Below are 19,024 nucleotides of genomic sequence, written 5' to 3' on the forward strand. Positions count from 1 at the left end.
GGTTTTGGGGGTAGATGCTCGGGAACAGGGGGTTTCCTGAGGCTCGATCCCGCCATTGTGTATGCCGAAGCCTCCTTCCTCATGACCTTTGCCATGGGCAGAGTTCCTCATGCTGGCTCCTGGCAGAAACTAAAATAATGTTCTTCTGGAATTTAGAAAGACTACTCTCTGGGTCCCATCACATAGGACCATATGGATTCAGTAGAGTCACCAAATGATAAGCTATCTGAGGGTAGGGCTAGGTTCCTGTTGCTCAGCAGTCCATCCCAAGTGCTTAGTACAGCACAGGGCATATACAGCAGGAACTCTATAAATATTGTTGGGTGGATGGAAGAATGGATGAATAAGTGATGTCAGTAAATGTAACCTAGCTGGCCAGAATCAGAGGCCAACATTTGGAATGATCTTCCTGAGAAAGAAACTCCTCCAGTTGCTTTATTTAGCATGCTGCTGCTGCTGCTAAGTCACTTCAGTCGTGTCTGACTCTGTGCGACCCCATAGATGGCAGCCCACCAGGCTCCCCCATCCCTGGGATTCTCCAGGCAAGAACACTGGAGTGGGTTGCCATTTCCTTCTCCAATGCATGAATGGAAAAGTGAAAGTGAAGTCACTCAGTCATGTCCGACTCTGTACAACCCCATGGACTGCAGCCTACCAGGCTTCTCCGCCCATGGGATTTTCCAGGCAAGAATACAGGAGTGGGTTGCCATGAGTTTCAACCAAATACATTACCAGGGCCCAGAAAATATTGTAAGCTCATAAGATTTTCACTTGAGTTATGAAACTGAAAAAAGAAGTATCACAAGCACCCACTGTGATCTGAGTTTCTATTTCAGTCCTTCGCTCCCTGTCTACATCACAAGATCTCATTCTCGCATCGAGTTCTTGCTACATGGATCCACTGTATTGATTTTTTTTTCCAAGGCAATACACATTTTTGAACAAACTTCAAAACTCCAAACTCGGTTAACATATACACACTACTATATATAAGATAGATAACTAATAAGGACCTTGTATACAGCACAGGGAACTCTACTCAATACTTTAATGGCCTATATGGGGAAAGACTCTAAAAATGATTGGTATATGTATATTTGATTCACTTTGCTCTACATCAGAAATTAACACAGTACTGTAAATCAACTATAATAAAATTTTTTTAAAACCTCCAAATTCAAGTTAAAACTTGAAAAGACATGACCAAGATGTTTTCGGAGTTTAGATGAAATACATAAGAACAGAATTTAGGAGCAAGCCATTATTTTTGTTTGAAAAAAAGTAATATTAACCCAACTATTCCAGCTTAAGTTAGTCAGCAAATCCCTCATTAAAGTTCAGACTCTGTAATTAAATTTAAACAGATATTATGATCTATAGAGTTATTAGTATTAACCCATAATTAATACTATTTTGCTAATACATTAATGTGTGAATAATTCAGCAGGTCTTTCATCTGTGTGGGATATTTATGATCATTAAAAGTAATTATTTGCTATCAGGTATACGCTAGAGCAATGGCTACACACTCTAGTACTCTTGCCTGGAAAATCCCATGGACATGGACGGAGGAGCCTGGTAGGCTGCAGTCCATGGGGTTGCTAGGAGTCGGACACGACTGAGCGACTTCACTTTCATTTTCACGCATTGGAGAAGGAAATGGCAACCCACTCCAGTGTTCTTGCCTGAGAATCCCAGGGACGGGGGAGCCTGGTGGGCTGCCGTCTATGGGGTCGCACAGAGTCGGACACGACTGAAGCGACTTCGCAGCAGCAGCTGATGCTCTAGGTCTCAAAGCCAATCCATGCCTTCACTATATCCAGGAATACTTACAGAATTTTTCTGAAACAACCAGGTAATTCCTAAATTTTGTGTACAGGTGATTCTCCAAGAGAGCTGATTAAATGAAAATTCTATGACTCTAACCAAAAAGTCCAGTTTAGAATTCCTAAGCAAAAGGAGCATGAAAATTTTCATTTAAAATAATAATCCCAACTGATTCTGATGTACTAGGGAAAAGTCTAAACATGGATTTATTCTTAAGCCGCACATTTATTCTAGTCATAATTTGGGAAGACAATAAATTCTAAAATCTTCCAAAATTATAGTCATAAATTTATGGAGATAATTAATATGGGACATGTGTAAAGGGGGTAGAAAAAGAAGAGCTTGGGAGAATTAATTGTTCCTTTTCAAAAGGCATGAGACTTACATAATTTTTAAAAGAACAAAACACTTTGAATGGAGAGATCTTGCCTCTATTTTTATTTCCAAAGTTCTGTTTTATTTGGGATTGGCTAAAAGATTCTGCCCATCAAAAGGTTATAAAGAAATAACAGGAAAAAAATCAAGAAAATAACTGGTATAACATACAAAGTAGAACATGGTGTCTGAAAAAGAGTTTATTAGCAAAAAATATTTGTTGAATAAGATGAATAAATGTCTTAATGAATAATTATAGTGCCACATAGGAAGAAATACTATTATATTTTTACAGACATTAGACTAGTCTATTTAAAAAAGCTTTCTTGTAACATAATTCTGGGGCCCATTCTATAAAGTGTTGTTAAGCTTGATGATGGTGTTTTTGTAAGTTTTTAGTGGGTAATTTTTTCATTCCAAGTGGCAGAAACTCTGGTTCAAAGAGGCTTTAGTGTGAAAAACTAGAGAATTAAACAAAAGTGGGAAGACCAAGAATGGGTATTTTTACTTCAGGTACAGCTGGACCCAGAGCACAAAGCTGTTTTTCTTTTTTCCCACAATATACTTTTCTCATCTCTGTACTCTACATTTCTCTGTGCCTGCTCCATTCTCATGCAAGCTCTCCCCTTACAATGATGAGAAATCTGTCATTAATTCCAATTTCACATCCCATGCTACCAGTAATTTTACCAGTTAAAAGAAAAGAGAGTACTTTTAGGACAGTAGCTCAAGCAAAATTTCACCCAAATGAGTTCTGATTAGACCCTATTAACATGACTTAGGCCACATTCCTGTCACTGAATCAACCACTATGGCCAAGGGCACACTCTTCCACTTGAAACATACCTACCCCTGGACTTGAAACATGGCTAACCACACCCAAACAACATGGACTGAGAATGGAGAAATGATAATTCTCAAAGAAAAAAGAAGGTGCTATTACCAGCATGAGAAATTTACTATATAAAAGTCTACCAGAGATAATGTCAAACTGAAGTCCTTCTGAATGAATCTAGAGAAATGAACTTCAAGGGAAAGTTCATGTGAGAGTAAGTGTATTCATTATGGGATTCCAGGGTCAGAGGTATGTATAAATACCTTGTAGTTAGGAAGGAGGAGCAACAGAAGGGTGGTGGGGGGAAGAGACAGGGGAGGAGATAAGGACCTTGCTGACAATTGTCATAAAATCAGTTTGAGACATGAAGGTAAGAACATTCAGTTTGGGATGCTGAAAAAGGGTAGAGTGTCATAGAATTTTAGGGCTAGAAGGATTTGAAAGACCACCTCTTCTAACTAAGTGGGTTGCAAATGAAGAAACAAAACATCTCAGGATTTGACTCCTTCTACATGTCCATTTCCATCTCTCACTATTTAATCCATCATTTTACTTTCTATCCCTGGAGAAGGAAATGGCAACCCACTCTAGGATTCTTGCCTGGGAAATCCCATGGACATAGGAATCTGGCAGTCTACAGTCCATGGGGTCACAAAAAGTTGGACATGACTGAGCACACACACACTTATATCTTGTCCAGTGCAGTAGCCATTTGGCCATATAGCACTTGAAATGTGGCTAGGTCAAATTGAGATGTGCTCTAAGTATAAGATACACAAGGAACTTCAAAGACAGTGCAAAAAATGACGTAAAATGTCTCATTAATATTTTATACTGATTGCTCATTGAAATGCTATCTGGGGGATTCTGTTCAGTTCAGTCGCTCAGTCGTGTCTGACTCTTTGCAACCACATGAACCGCAGCACATCAGGCCTCCCTGTCCATCACCAATTCCCAGAGTTTACCCAAACTCATGTCCATTGAGTCAGTGATACCATCCAACCATCACATCCTCTGTTGTCCCCTTCTCCTCTTGCCCTCAATCTTTCACAGCATCAGGGTCTTTTCAAATGAGTCGGCTCTTCACATCAGGCGGCCAAAGTATTGGCATTTCAGCTTCAACATCAGCCCTTCCAATGAACACCCAAGATGGATCGCCTTTAGGAGGGAGTGGTTGGATCTCCTTGCAGTCCAAGGGACTCTCAAGAATCTTCTCTAACACTACAGATCAAAAGCATCAATTCTTCTGTGCTCAGCTTTCTTTATAGTCCAACTCTCACATCCATACATGACTACTGGAAAAACCATAGCCTTGACTAGACGGACCTTTGTTGACAAAGTAATGTCTCTGCTTTTTATATGCTGTCTAGGTTGGTCATAACTTTCCTTCCAGGGAGTAAGCGTCTTTTAATTTCACGGCTGCAATCACCATCTGCAGCGATTTTGGAGCCCCCCAAAAATAAGTCAGCCACTGTTTCCACTGTTTCCCCATCTACATGCCATGAAATGATGCAACCGGATGCCATGCTCTTAGTTTTCTAAATGTTGAGCTTTAAGCCAACTTTTTCACTCTCTTCTTTCACTTTCAAGAGGCTTTTTTGGTCCTCTTCACTTTCTGCCATAAGGGTGGTGTCATCTGCATATCTGAGGTTAGTGATATTTCTCCTGGCAATCTTGATTCCAGCTTCTGCTTCTTCCAGCCCAGCATTTCTCATGATGTACTCTGCATATAAGTTAAATAAGCAGGGTAACAATATACAGCCTTGACATACTCCTTTTCCTATTTGGAACCAGTCTGTTGTTCCATGTCCAGTTCTAACTGTTGCTTCCTGACCTGCATACAAGTTTCTCAAGGGGCAGGTAGGTGGTCTGGTATTCCCATCTCTTTCAGAATTTTCCACAGTTTATTGTGAGCCATACAGTCAAAGGCTTTGGCATAGCCAATAAAGCAGAAATAAATGTTTTTTTGGAACTCCCTTGCTTTTTCAATGATCCAGCAGATGTTGGCAGTTTGATCTCTGGTTCCTCTGCCTTTTCTAAAACCAGCTTGAACATCTGCAAGTTCACGGCTAACATATTGCTGAAGCCTGGCTTGGAGAATTTTGAGCATTACTTTACTAGTGTGTGAGATGAGTGCAATTGTGTAGTAGTTTGAGCATTCAGAAGAGAAGTGAAAAGCAAAGGAGAAAAGGAAAGATATACCATATACCCATTTGAATGCAGAGTTCCAAAGAATAGCAAGGAGAGATAAGAAAGCCTTCCTCAGTGATCAGGGCAAAGAAATAGAGGAAAACAATAGAATGGGAAAGACTAGAGATCTCTTCAGGAAAATTAGAGATACCAAGGGAACATTTCATGCAAAAATGGGCTCAGTAAAGGACAGAAATGGTATGGACCTAACAGAAGCAGAAGATATTAAGAAGAGGTGGCAAGAATACACAGAAGAACTGTACAAAAAAGATCTTCATGACCCAGATAATCACAATGGTGTGATCACTCACCTAGAGCCAGACATCCTGGATTGTGAAGTCAAGTGGGCCTTAGGAAGCATCACTATAAATGAAGCTAGTGGAGGTGATCGAATTCCAGTTGAGCTATTTCAAATCCTGAAAGATGATGCTGTGAAAGTGTTACACTCAATATTCCAGCATATATGGAAAACTCAGCAGTGGCCACAGGACTGGAAAAGGTCAGTTTTCGGTCCAATCTCAAAGAAAGGTAATGACAAAGAATGCTCAAACTACCGCACATCTGGGGGATATATTGGACTAAATGAAATATATTATTGAAATTAATATGAGTAACATTTTTTTTCTTTTTTAATGGGACTATTACAAAAAAATTTAATTATGTCATGTTTACTTAGATAACTCTTATTTGTGGCTTGTGATAGGTTTTTATGGATCCCCACTTTTCTATCCATGCACTCTTTCAGTGGCTACAGCATTTGTTGGGTGGCAGGGATATGGAATTATGTCCTCCAAACTGAGAAGGAACTTGGAGACTGACACATGATGCAGGCAACTCCATAAATTGCAGCTATGAAGTTTACTGTGAATTCTTACCTATGCACAGGATTAGGTAGACAGAAATCGGAAGCATTTGTAGCTGCATTCTGTACCCTAAACGGGGTATGGGGTGGGGATAGCATTTACAGGGACTGAAGCTAAGAACAGAATAAAACTACAAAGTGAGATGCACATTCACACTGATGGAAATCAGGGTGCAACTCCCTTCCACCCCAGGTTGGGGTGGTTGGGGGGAGGGGGTGGTGTGTGTCTCATGAACACTAACTGTCTGTGTCAGCATAATACATTCTTTCATTCTTCATATCAGATAAAGGCAAGAGTAAAAGTTGAAAAGAACTTATCTGACTTAGGCACATTCTTCGTGAGCCCAGTCACATAGAAGATAGAGAGAGTAGGACTTTCAGACTGAGATGAAGCTCACAAAATGGAGTCAGTGTGGTTCAACTATACAAACATGCCCTCTTCTTTCTAAATTCCCAGCCAGTGCACATATTGTTACCGTCACCTAGAATGGCTCAACCTCCTGTGCATCCTCAGGGCCCAGCATGAGACCGCTTCAGGGACACTGCTCCCGACCTAACCATCCCCCTGTGCGTTCTCTCAGCTCCCTACTCCCACCCCCTTCACACTGAGTTGTGCCCACTTGGCTTGTTTATCTTCTAAGTCCCCTCATTTCAGACACCATAGTTTTCTTGTTCACCACTGTATCCTGAACACATAATATGTGGTCAGTAAACACTTATTGGAACAATGTTGAATAACTAAGTTAAGCTGAATAACTAATAACAACAGTTATTAGTTAACAATGTTGAATAACACTGAATAACAATGTTGATTAACAACAATAACATAGGTCCCCAGAAATTCAAATATCCATTTGCCTACCAGGAATAGAAAGCATATCCTGTATTCAAATTTCTGGCCTTTAACTCTTCTAGAATGTATGATCTTTTCTCTACTTCTAAATAGTGAGAGTGGCTCATTTGCATTTTTTTTTACCTTTAACGTGACTTAATGGAGGGATTTAGTCCCCAGAGAAATGAAAGAGGCTCCTTCAGTGAAAGCATAGTAATATGTTGCATACTTAACAGAGATCTTCAATCAAAAGGCTTGTGATCTAAGCATCAAGACAGACAGCTATCATAACATGTAAAACACACACTATATTTACTTTCCAGCTTTTTAATTATAAAATCAATGGAGTGTTAATCATTTAAGCATTAGCTTTCTCACTGGGAATTCCCTAACTCTTCTTTCTGAGGCATAAATTTATAAGTTGCTCAACTTAGCCAATCTGTCAGGACAATTTCCATTAGAAAATATGAATATTTGATGAAAAGAAAACAAGTATAAGCCACTTCTCTGAAGTATCCAATGACTTACTGGAAGAAATGAAATTTATGAGTGAATTATTTGCTTTCCTATTTCCATTGTGAAACTGTCTTTAGCAGTTGCCTCTGTAGGTTGTTCCATGCTTTATTTCAGAGCTGGGTTTTTGTTGCAATGTGTCTATTTGGTTGTGAGTGTTTGCTTATTTATAGAGCAATGAAGTGATATTGGGCTTCCCAGATGGCATGGTGATAAAGAACCCGCTTGCCAATGCAGGAGACACAGGAAACATGGGTTTGATCCCTGAGTTGGGAAGATCCCCTGAAGGAAGAAATGACAACCCTCTCCAGGATTCTTGCTTAGGAAATCCCACGGACAGAGGCGCCGGGCAGGCTACAGTCTATGGGGTCATAAAGAGTCAGATATGACTGAGCAACTGAGCACAGCATGGCATACCAGTGTGTTTCCATAGACATAAACCACTGCAAAAATAGTTTAAAGTTGTTTGCTTCTTCTCCCCACTGTTTCTTCTGGTCTGTTTCTTCATTTACAGACCCCACTGTAAATGAAACAATTAGATATGTGTATGTAAATGTAAGTGAAAGTGTTAGTTGCTCAGTCATGTCCAACTCTGCAACCCCATGGACTGTAGCCCTCCAGGCTTCTCTGTCCATGGAATTCTCCAGGCAAGAATACTGGAGTGGGTAGCCATTCCCTTCTCCAAGGGATCTCCAACCCAGGGATCAAACCCAAGTCTCCTGCACTGCAGCAGATTCTTTACCATCTGAGCCACCAATACGCCTTGAATTTTGCAGTTTGGAAAGTGCCCTCACGCAGTTTATCCCATTGACCCTCAATGGAGGTGATCATTTTCCCTAGTTTACAAATGAATCCACAGAGGACTGGAGAGGTGACATGCCTGTCCAAGTGCCACAGCCAAGATTCAACTTAAGAGTTTAAGTTTCATCTTTTTTCCTCTACCTAAAACCTCCCTTATATCTGGTACACCTTTTTAAAGATTTGTTTCACAAAATCTCTAATTTCGACTTGAGCTTGTTACTTGCCTCTTTCCTGTCCAACTCAGAGTACTGGGCATGTAGTGAGTACTCATTAAATAGTACCTATATTACTATTCTTTCTTTTAAAGTGAGGTTATTGAATAGAAAGGGGATTTTTTAAAAAGCTGGATTCTGTTTCACTGTATTGCTAATCTCCTTTTAAGGCATGTAAGTATACTCCTTATTCCCTGGCTCTGTGTTCATATCATCTGCCTCTCTCTGATTCCATGGTCCTATAAGGCAGAGGACGAGTTCTTTGAGTGATGTCAATACTAGGGGCCTCTAATACTTGTCATAATTTAAACCCTAATTTTCTCACTAGAGCTTCTATAATGGTGCTAATTAGTACAGAATCTTCTTTCTGGGCCAAAGGAAGGGCAAATATCATGCTCTCTGGTTTCAAGTAGGGTTGATTTATTTTTTCTGTTTTCACTAGCTTTATTACCCTTCTAATTTTCCTTTATTCTTAATTTTAATCTATTTTCCTAATTTATTCATTTATTTTGCTTTATTGACTATGCCAAAGCCTTTGCCTGTGTGGATCACAACAAATTGTGGAAAATTCTTCAAGAGATGGGAATACCAGATCACCTTACTCACCTCCTCACAAATCTGTATGCAGGTCAAGAAGTAATAGTTAGAACTGGACACAGAACCACAGACTGGTTCCAAATCAGGAAAGGAGTATGTCAAGGCTGCATATTTTCACCCTACTTATTTAACTTACATGCAGGGTACATCATGAGAAATGCCAGGCTGGATGAAGCACAACCTGGATTTGAGATTGCTTAGAGAAATATCAGTAACCTCAGATATTCAGATAACACCATTGAGAGTCATTTCCTAGGCAGGTTGATAAGAAGTCTAGGGGTCCCCAAGGAGAGAGGGGTCTGGAATTCTCAAGGAGGAAGAAAGGACAAACTTTTTTTCCTTCTCTACATTCCTTAGGATTATATAACAACAATGTATGATGCCTGAGGATAGTCTCTGGATTAAACCTTCTGGCTAATTCTGTAAATTATGGGAGTAGACCTGCTCTTTACAAGGATTATATAATAACAATGTATTCTGCCTGAGGACAGTCTCTGGATTAAACCTTCTGGCTAATCCTGTTATCTTAAATTGTAAATTATGGGAGTAGGTCTGGTGAGGCCTTTACAACCTCCAGACATTCTTTGGATTCATTGGAGAGTATATAACTTCTTTGCTAACACTAACAAGCGGGTACTCTTTTTACCCCCTTCTGATGTCTATGTCAGAAGCTTTCTCTATCTCCTTTACACTTTAATAAAATTTTATTACACAAAAGCTCTGAGCGATCAAGCCTCGTCCCTGGCCCTGGATTGAATTCTTCTCCTCCGGGGGCCAAGAATCCCGGCGTCGTGATTCAGCAACAACCTTTCACCATCCACCATCCTTATAGCAGAAAGCAAAGAAGAACTAAAGAGTCTCTTGATGAAAGTGAAAGAGGAGAGTGAAAAAGTTGGCTTAAAGCTCAACATTCAGAAAACGAAGATCATGGCGTCTGGTTCCATCACTTCATGGCCAATAGATGGGGAAACAATGGAAATAGTGACAGACTTTACTTTCTTGGGCTCCAAAATCACTGCAGATGATGATTGCAGTAATGAAATTAATACGCTTGCTCCTGGAAAGAAAAGCTATGACCAACCTAGACAGAATATAAAAAAGCAGAGACATTACTTTGCCAACAAACTTCCATCTAATGAGAGCTATGGTTTTTCCAGAAGTCATGTATGGATGTGAAATTTGGGCTATAAAGAAGGCTGAGCACCAAAGATTGATGCTTTTGAACTGTCGTGTTAGAGAAGACTCTTGAGAGTTGTTTGGACTGCAAGGAGATCCAACTAGTCCATCCTAAAGGAAATCAGTCCTGAATATTCAGGACTGACTGATGCTGAAGCTGAAACTCCAATACTTTGGCCTCCTGATACAAAGAGCTGACTCATTGGGAAAGACCCTGATGCTGGGGAAGATTGAAAGCAGAAAGAGAAGGGGACGACAGAGGATGAGATGGTTGGATGGCATCACTGACTCAATGGACATGAGTTTGGGTAAGCTCTGGGAGCCGGTGATGGACAGGGAGGCCTGTCATGCTGCAGTCCAGTTCAGTTCATTCACTCAGTCGTATCTGACTCTGTGACCCCATGAACCGCAGCACGCCAAGCAAGCTGCAGTCCCTGGGGTCACAAAGAGCCAGACACGACTGTGTGACTGAAATGAACTGAACTGAATTTTCCTCACTTTTAATTTTCAAATCATCTCTTTCCACAGTTCTTAAAACCCATTTTCACAACCCTCTGAGGATTTCCTTGAACCCCCCCAACCCCTTCCTGCAAATCCTTTATAGTGTCTTCAAACTTCGACAATAGAAGCCCTGAAATAAACGTTTTCAATCTATAAAAAAAACACACCTGAATTTTTTTTCCATTTTGCTTTTCTCCATATAAATAAAATGAACCCTAATAAGAGTGCTTGAATCAGAGAATTTGATCTTCTGGACCAGCCCAGATGTAAATAAACCCCATAGTCAGTTGGTTTGAGGAAAAAAGAGCATGTTTTTCTGAGTGTAGGAAAAGGGAGAAAATAAGAGACACAAATAGAGAAGGAAGATAAATGGCAAGTGGTACATGGTAGTAAGCAATTAGAAAGTTTAGTTTTGGAAACTTCTCATTTCTTCATTGAATGGTAGAGTGCCTGATATGTGCAAAATACTACCTAGAAAGTTTTCACTTTTCTCAATTGTATTGCTTCTTGCTTTCAAAATTAAACTCTATGGTTAGTTTATTACAGCTAGTAACAACTAGCTATAATTAGCTAGTTTATTATGGCTAGTATCAGTTTGTTACAGCAGGTTTGTTACACCAAGCTAGTTTGTTATTATTGTAACAAACTTCAACATTTCATTTCCTATTCACAAGATAAGTTTACTCCTAGTTCACTAAAATCTAAATTCAGTGTTCCTAAACTGCAAGGAGATCCAACCAGTCCATTCTGAAGGAGATCAGCCCTGGGATTTCTTTGGAGGGAATGATGCTGAAGCTGAAACTCCAGTACTTTGGGCACCTCATGCAAAGAGTTGACTCATTGGAAAAGACTCTGATGCTGGGAGGGATTGGGGGCAGGAGGAGAAGGGGACGACAGAGGATGAGATGGCTGGATGGCATCACTGACTTGATGGACGTGAGTCTGAGTGAACTCTGGGAGTTGGTGATGGACAGGGAGGCCTGGCATGCTGTGATTCATGGGGTCACAAAGAGTGGGACACAACTGAGCGACTGAACTGAACTGAACTGAAACTGTAGGAAGTTCTCTTCCATGTGGAGAATCAGAGACCTGGACTCCTTCTCTCCTGAGCAATATCACTCACCATTTATGGGCTAGAAATTAATCATACTGTAACACGTGCAGCAAGAGAGGCTAGGAAATGTAGTCCAGGAAAAAGAAAACCAAAAACAAATTTGGTAAATAGTTAGGAAATCTGTGGTACCAGCTCAGCTTTGAAGTCAAACAAATCCTGATTTGAATCCTGGCCCCATAACTGACTATGTGGCCAGGGAGCAATAACCTAAATCTCCAAGCTTGTCCTTTTGTTAAGATGAAGATTATAGTATCTCTTGATGCTCAGTTGTGAGGGTAAGTGATGCAATAATCATAACAAACTTCTAACATTTCTTAAGTGCCAGAAAACAACCCAGCTTTTTCCATATTACTAATATAATTTTCACAATCCACCTATAAAGTATCAGCTGTTATTATCATCTCCATTTTATAGACTGAAGTAGTAGTATATGAGGTACAAATAGAGCCAACAACTGTTCATAACCCCTGTATCCATATTCTTTACAATGTGATTTTGCAGTAAGTCTCTTCAAAAGATAGAACCCCTACCCCACGAATTTAATCTGATCTTATGACTTGCTTCTGCCAACATGATGAAAGTGACACTACCAATTTGAAGCCTAGATTATTAGCTGTTTTAGATCCACCCCACCCCCAATCACCACGTTAACAATCCAGGCTTACCTGGTAGAGGGAGAGAAGCCTAGTAAAGGTGAAGCAATCTAGACCAATCCATTCTCCCAGTTGACTTACCAGCTCACAGACACATAAGCTAGCCAAAATGAAATCAGCCTAGCCTGGCCCAGACCACAAGGGCCACCATGTCAAACCACAGTCTCATGAACTCAATAAAGTCTAGTCTCCTCTTCTTTGGTGTGGTTTGTTAGACAGCATTATCTGTGGTAATAAATAGCTGAGATAGAAGTTCCAAGACATCCCATAACCAACTTAACATCACATATCAAGTAAGCAATACAGCAAGAGTGAAACCATAACATATGGAATTTAAAACCTATATCATCAAAAAGAACACTAATAACCAATGTTGGCAAGGATTTGGAAAAAAAGAACCCTCCTACATGCACCCCTAGGTTCATAGTAGCATGATTTACATTAAGACATGGAAGCAACTGAAGATGAGTGAATAAGGATGTGGTGTATCCACACAGTAGAATATTACTCAGCCATAAAAAATAATGAAATAATGCCATTTTCAGCAACAGGGGTGAACTTGGAGGATATCATGCCAAGTGAAACAAGTGAGACAGAGAAAGAGAAATGTTGTATGATCTCACTTATATGTGGAATGTAACAAATACAACAATCTAGTGAATATAACAAAAAAGAAGCAGGCTTGCGGATACAGAAAACAAACTAGTGGTTACCAGTGTGGACAGGGAAGAGGGAAGAAAATAAGAGGGTGGGGGTTAAGAGGCACAAACTATTATAAAATAAGCTACAAGGATATATTATACAAAGGATATATATTGGAATAAAGAAAATATTTTATATTAACTGCAAAAGAAATATAACCTTTCAAATTGTGAATCACTATATTGTACTCATGTAACTTACATAATATTGTACATGAACTATACTTAACTTTAAAAAAAAGAAGAAGAAAACAAATGCAGGTATCCAGAATAAATAAATAAATAAAATCTGTATCTTCATGCTAAGACAATTATCTCATCAAATTGTCTGTTACACTCCACAAATAAAAGGCATTAATACTATATTGTATTACTAAACTCTAAAATCCAGGGAAAACTAGTGTTTACCTTGTCCTTGTTAGATGCTCACAGCTGTTTCTCCAATACTAGCCCTCTGCCTGACATGTAATATCCTCAGTAAATACTTACTGAATGAATTACTAAAAGTTCATTCTCAGCTAAATCAGCAATAAGCTCACCCTTGAGGAGCTGAGAGTTTAAAGGAAAGAAACAAACCCAGACATAAACAGTAGCAATACAAGATGGAAAAGGTCATGTGTCACAGGCAAGGAGTTAATAAAGCATCCTAGGAATGCAGAAGTAGAAGTTTCTTACTGCAAGGGAGGTGGTCAACTATTTCATTGAGTTGGTGATGTTTGGCTTTATCTTCAGCGAGTGGACTTTAAACATCCAAGGATTATCAGTATGCATTTCGGGCAGGGGGACATCAAGAACAACTCAAGGAAGTAAGAAACAATGATAAGATCACAGGAAACAGTGAATGGTTTCTTTGGGTGAAAATTAAATTAAGTCTACTTCTTGAGTCAAAGATTTATGTAATCAAATTTCTCCATCCTGACACAAAGACTCTCGACAATTGGCCATGTCTGATTCTATGTCCTATCGCCTAATTCACCTCTTCCTTATTTACTCATTGATTCTTACTGTTACACATTTGTTCATTCTTTAAAGAAAAAAAGAAAAACGATTCAGGACACAGCTAGGCATCATTTCTAAAGGTTTGAACGGAGAATGTATTTCATCTACTTCTTCTAAAACAGAGGAGATTTTGAAAGGCAAGGACCACTTGTACTTTTCTCTTTCACTTCTCAAAGCACTTGCCACAGGATGATGCTCAAATGCAAGGTGAACACACAAATACACAAAAATAACATCTGGTTTTGAATTAATTTAAAAGTTGATTATGAGAAAACTGGCACTTTTTTCCAACAAGGTACTCAGTTAATGCTCATTATTGATCACTCTTATAAAGATTAATTATATTTTTCATTAAATAAACAGTATTAACAGGAGTCACTTACTGTGCTGGGCATCAGGTTTGGAAAGCTGGCTAAGGTATGATCCTTGCCTTGGTGAAGCATACAGATATCAACGCCAGGGACTACTCTGAAGGTCCAGTGGCGAATGAGACAAAGTCTTTGTTCTCAGAGTTTCCAGACCTGAAAGGGAATACCTAGAACAAAGAAAAATAGAATTAGATAAACTCTAAGATAATTCCCAAAAGTGATATATGCTATAAGATAATAAAACAATGTAATATAACAGAAAGTAATTGACTCCAATTTCTTTAAATAGGGGTGCAGGAAAGACTTTCTGAAGAATTAACATTTAAGATGATGTGAGACAATCTGAGGACCGGGTTTTAGGTAGAGTGAGTAGCAAGTTCAAAGGCCTTACATCTACCTCACACCGGTCAGAATGGCCATCATTAAAAAGTTGACAAACAATAGGGGGCTCCCTGGTGGCTTAGTGGTAAAGAATCTGCCTGCCAATGCAGGAGACATGGGTTCGATCCCTGATCCGGGAGGATCCCACATGCCAGGGAACAACTAAGCCTAGGAACAACTACTGAGCCTGTGCTCCACAGCCTAGGAGCTGCAGTTACTGAGCCCACGTGCTGCTCCCACTGAAGCCCAAGTGCTCTAGAGCCTGTGCTCCAGAACAAGAGAGGCCACCCCAATGAGAAGCCAGCGCTCACAACGAGAGAGCAGCCCCCGCTCAGCACCACTAGGGAAAAGCCTACACGGCAATGAAGACCCAGCACGGCCAAAAATACATCAACAAATGCTTTAAAAATTCTACAAACGATAAATGCTTGAGAGGGTCTGGGGAAAAGGGAATCCTCCTACAGAACTGATGGGAACATAAATTGTTGCAGCCACTCTGGAAGACAGTATGCAGATGTCTTGAGAAATTAAAAATGGAATCATCATATGATCCAGCAATCTCATTCCTGGGCATATATCTGGAGAAAATTCTAATTTGAAAAGATACATGCACCCAGTGTTCATAGCAGCACTGTTTACAATAGCTAGGATATGGAAGCAACCTAAATGTCTATCAACAGATGTATCCACTGTAGATATGGTATGTACACACACACATATACACTATATTTAAATGGAGTATTACTTGGCCATAAAAACAAACAAAACTTTGCCATCTGAAGCAACATGGATGGACTTTGAGATTATCATACTAAGTGAAGGGAGAGGAAGATATATATTGTATGATACTGCTTATAATCAGAATCTAAAGCTAAATGATACAAATGAATTTATTTACAAAAGAAATAGTCTCATAGTCATAGAAAATGAATATAGTTACCAAAGGGGGGAAGAGGGGAGGGATAAATTAGGATTGGGATTAAGAGATAGAAACTACTGTATATAAAATAGATAAACAACAAGGTCCTACTGTAGAGCACGGGGAACTATAGTCGCTATCCTGTAATAAACTACAGTGTAAAAGAACCTGAAAAAGAATATATATATATATATATATATATATATATATATATATATATATAAGTCACTTTGCTATACACCAAAAACTAACACAACATTATAAATCAAATATACTTCAATAAAAACTAAACAAAGGCCATTCTTAAGTCTAGAATAAACTATCACATACATTGCATATTCTCTGTTTTGAGTGAGGTAAGTACTTTAAGAGAACATAAAGAGATACTGGCATACTAACCAGCAGTGGGATTTCACAGGTGGCTCAGAAAGTAAAGAACCCACCTGCAATTCAGGAGACCCAGTTCTATCCCTGGGTCGGGAAGATCTGGATTAAAGTTCAAAGCTAGCCTCAGACGCCACTGAGACAATGTCACTCAGAGCACTTTCAGAGTGAGCATGCATGTATGGACTGTGAGTTTGCCTGCTCTGTTAACTGCAAATTATCCCTGGCTGTCAACCACGAATTGGAGGCCACCCCTAACTGGCTTGGCTTCCTCTCTTGCTATCTGTCATGCTGTCAAGCTCTTGGCACCTTTGAATGCCTGTGCTAAAACGGCAACCTTAACCACAGCAATCTACTCGCCCGTTCCACCCACCAAGTCTGTCCCCGCCCAGAGACTCCTCGTCGGCTCAGGGTCATGAGCCAGCACGCTTTTATCTGTGAATGCAAAGTGTGTGTGCTCATACTCCTACTGAATCATGCTGTTTATCATTCCACAAAACAATTTGTTCATCAAGACAAGTGAAAAAATACTTAATTTAGCAGTTCTGTATTAAATGCCTACTGAGATCTTAATTAAAATTTTCATGTTATGCATGAAAAATTATCTATACAGCTCTGTCTATCTATCTCTGTCTGTAACAGGGACATGGGGACATGTGCTTTCCTTTCCAGACACATTTCCGGCTCTCATACACCCTCCTTTATTACTGGCACTAAGTTTAGAGTGGAAATGAAAGCAGCTGTACATCTATGTTAGTTCCCTAACTGTTTTTACCCATAAATTGGTCTAGGTGCCTAGCACAGAGCAAAGAAGTCAATGAGTTCATTAAAGGGGAACAGACAAATCAAAAGCAAAATAACACCTTCCCAGAACCGCTAGATTAGGGGTGCTTTCTACTTATTTCCGTAAGTGGCTATACTTTTTCTGTCATAGCACTGATGATGCTTAATTGCTACAGTGTCTTTGTGGCATTACTTCAGTAAGGATAAGAATTGTACTGACCTTGTTCATCACATCACACTATCTTCAGTGTTCAGCCATTTCTAATCATAATTCATTGAATTAATGCACAAATGAAGTAATTCTTCAGAAGCACTTTTTCGGTCTAAAACAAAATCAAGGAATGAGTATGGTTCTCTTAAATCCTTCCTGCCTTTCACAACCCTGGCCATTATACACCACACCCCAAGGTATATCTAAATGCATTTTTCTGTAAGACAGTTCTGAGGAAAATTTATTGCAGGTAGGGGTACAATATAACGTGGCATGGGCTATCCGTGCATAACCCATAAAATTAAGGAAATGCCAAAAAAAGGAAAAGAAAACTGTATGCATCAGTAGAAATATGTCTTCTATACTCAGGATTGAACCTGTGTCTCCTGCATCTCCTGCCTTGGCAGGTGGATTCTTTACCATTGAACCACCTGGGAATTGGTAGTGCCACCAGGATAAGGTAATTCCCTGCCTGCACAAGTCTATGGATTCCTAGAGATTTCACGTGCTGAGCTTAGTCACTCAGTCAAGTCCAACTCTTTGTGACCCCATGCATGGTCTGTAGTCCACCAGGTTCCTCTATCTATGGGAATTCTCCAGACAAGAATACTGGAATAGGTTTCCATGCCTTTCTCCAGGGGATCTTCCCAACCTGGGGACTGAACCCAGGTCTCCTGCATTGTAGGTAGATTCTTTACTGTTTGAGCCACCAAGGAAGCCCAGACATTCTGTAAGTCCTCTAAATGCAGTGGTGATCTTGTGCACTCTTCTGGGGAGCATAGAAGAAAGAAAGATCCTTAATCAATTCCCAGGTGGTTCAATGGTAAAGAATCCACCTGCCAAGGCAGGAGATGCAGGAGACACAGGTTCAATCCTGAGTAAGGAAGATTCCCTGGAATAGGAAATGGCAACCCACTCAAGCATTCTTACCTGAAAATCTCATGGACAGAGGAGCCTGGTGGGCTACAGTCTATGGGGTCACAAAGAGTCGGAGGCAACTGAGCATGAGCAGGAGCAAGCAAGATGCACTGCTCACTTGGTGGGTTTCATAGATCTTTGTATCTACTAGGATAGTTTTAAAACAGATAGTGGATAGCTCCCTATTCTAACAAAAATATTTTGTCAGGTTTTAATAGGCAGAAATGAAGGACTTGAGTCACTTTGAATATATGCACCATGAATATCCATCAGTGAACTCCTGGCTTTAACTGGCCATAGTCAGGTCTTCTATATTTCAACTAAGGATTTCCACACAGTTCATAAAAAATTATAAGTAGCTATTTAATTCAGCCTACAATAACAAATAACTTCAGCTAGTCTCCAATAATAGCATGCCTTATTCATTTTAGTAAATGATTGTAGTGCTATTAATATTAAAAATAATTCTACTAATATCTTGTATTTGTATATTTTAATGCATGATCTCATATAAGATTCACAACTTTGAGAGGCAAAAACTAAAGTTATCTCCATTATACAGATGAGGAAACCAAGGCTGTCTGAGGTCAAATAACTTTCCCAAGAGTCACATCCAGTATGTGATAGAGGCAGGATTTTCATATGATATCCAGTCTTCTTTCCTTATACCAGCAAAGCCCTTCCTCTTAGAGCAGAGAGTCATCCACCACTACCTACTCAGCCTGAAAGAGAGCAGGAATCACATGCACAATGAGTTGAACCCTCAGTGTTGATATGCCATGACCATCCCTGATAATCACCAGGTTACCAGGCAACCATGTGTAAGATGAAGAGCTTGGGAAGATGAGATGATTGAGAGAAAAATTAATCAA

This window comes from Budorcas taxicolor, chromosome 7 (genome assembly GCF_023091745.1).
Source record: "Budorcas taxicolor isolate Tak-1 chromosome 7, Takin1.1, whole genome shotgun sequence".
Lineage (NCBI taxonomy): Eukaryota > Metazoa > Chordata > Mammalia > Artiodactyla > Bovidae > Budorcas > Budorcas taxicolor.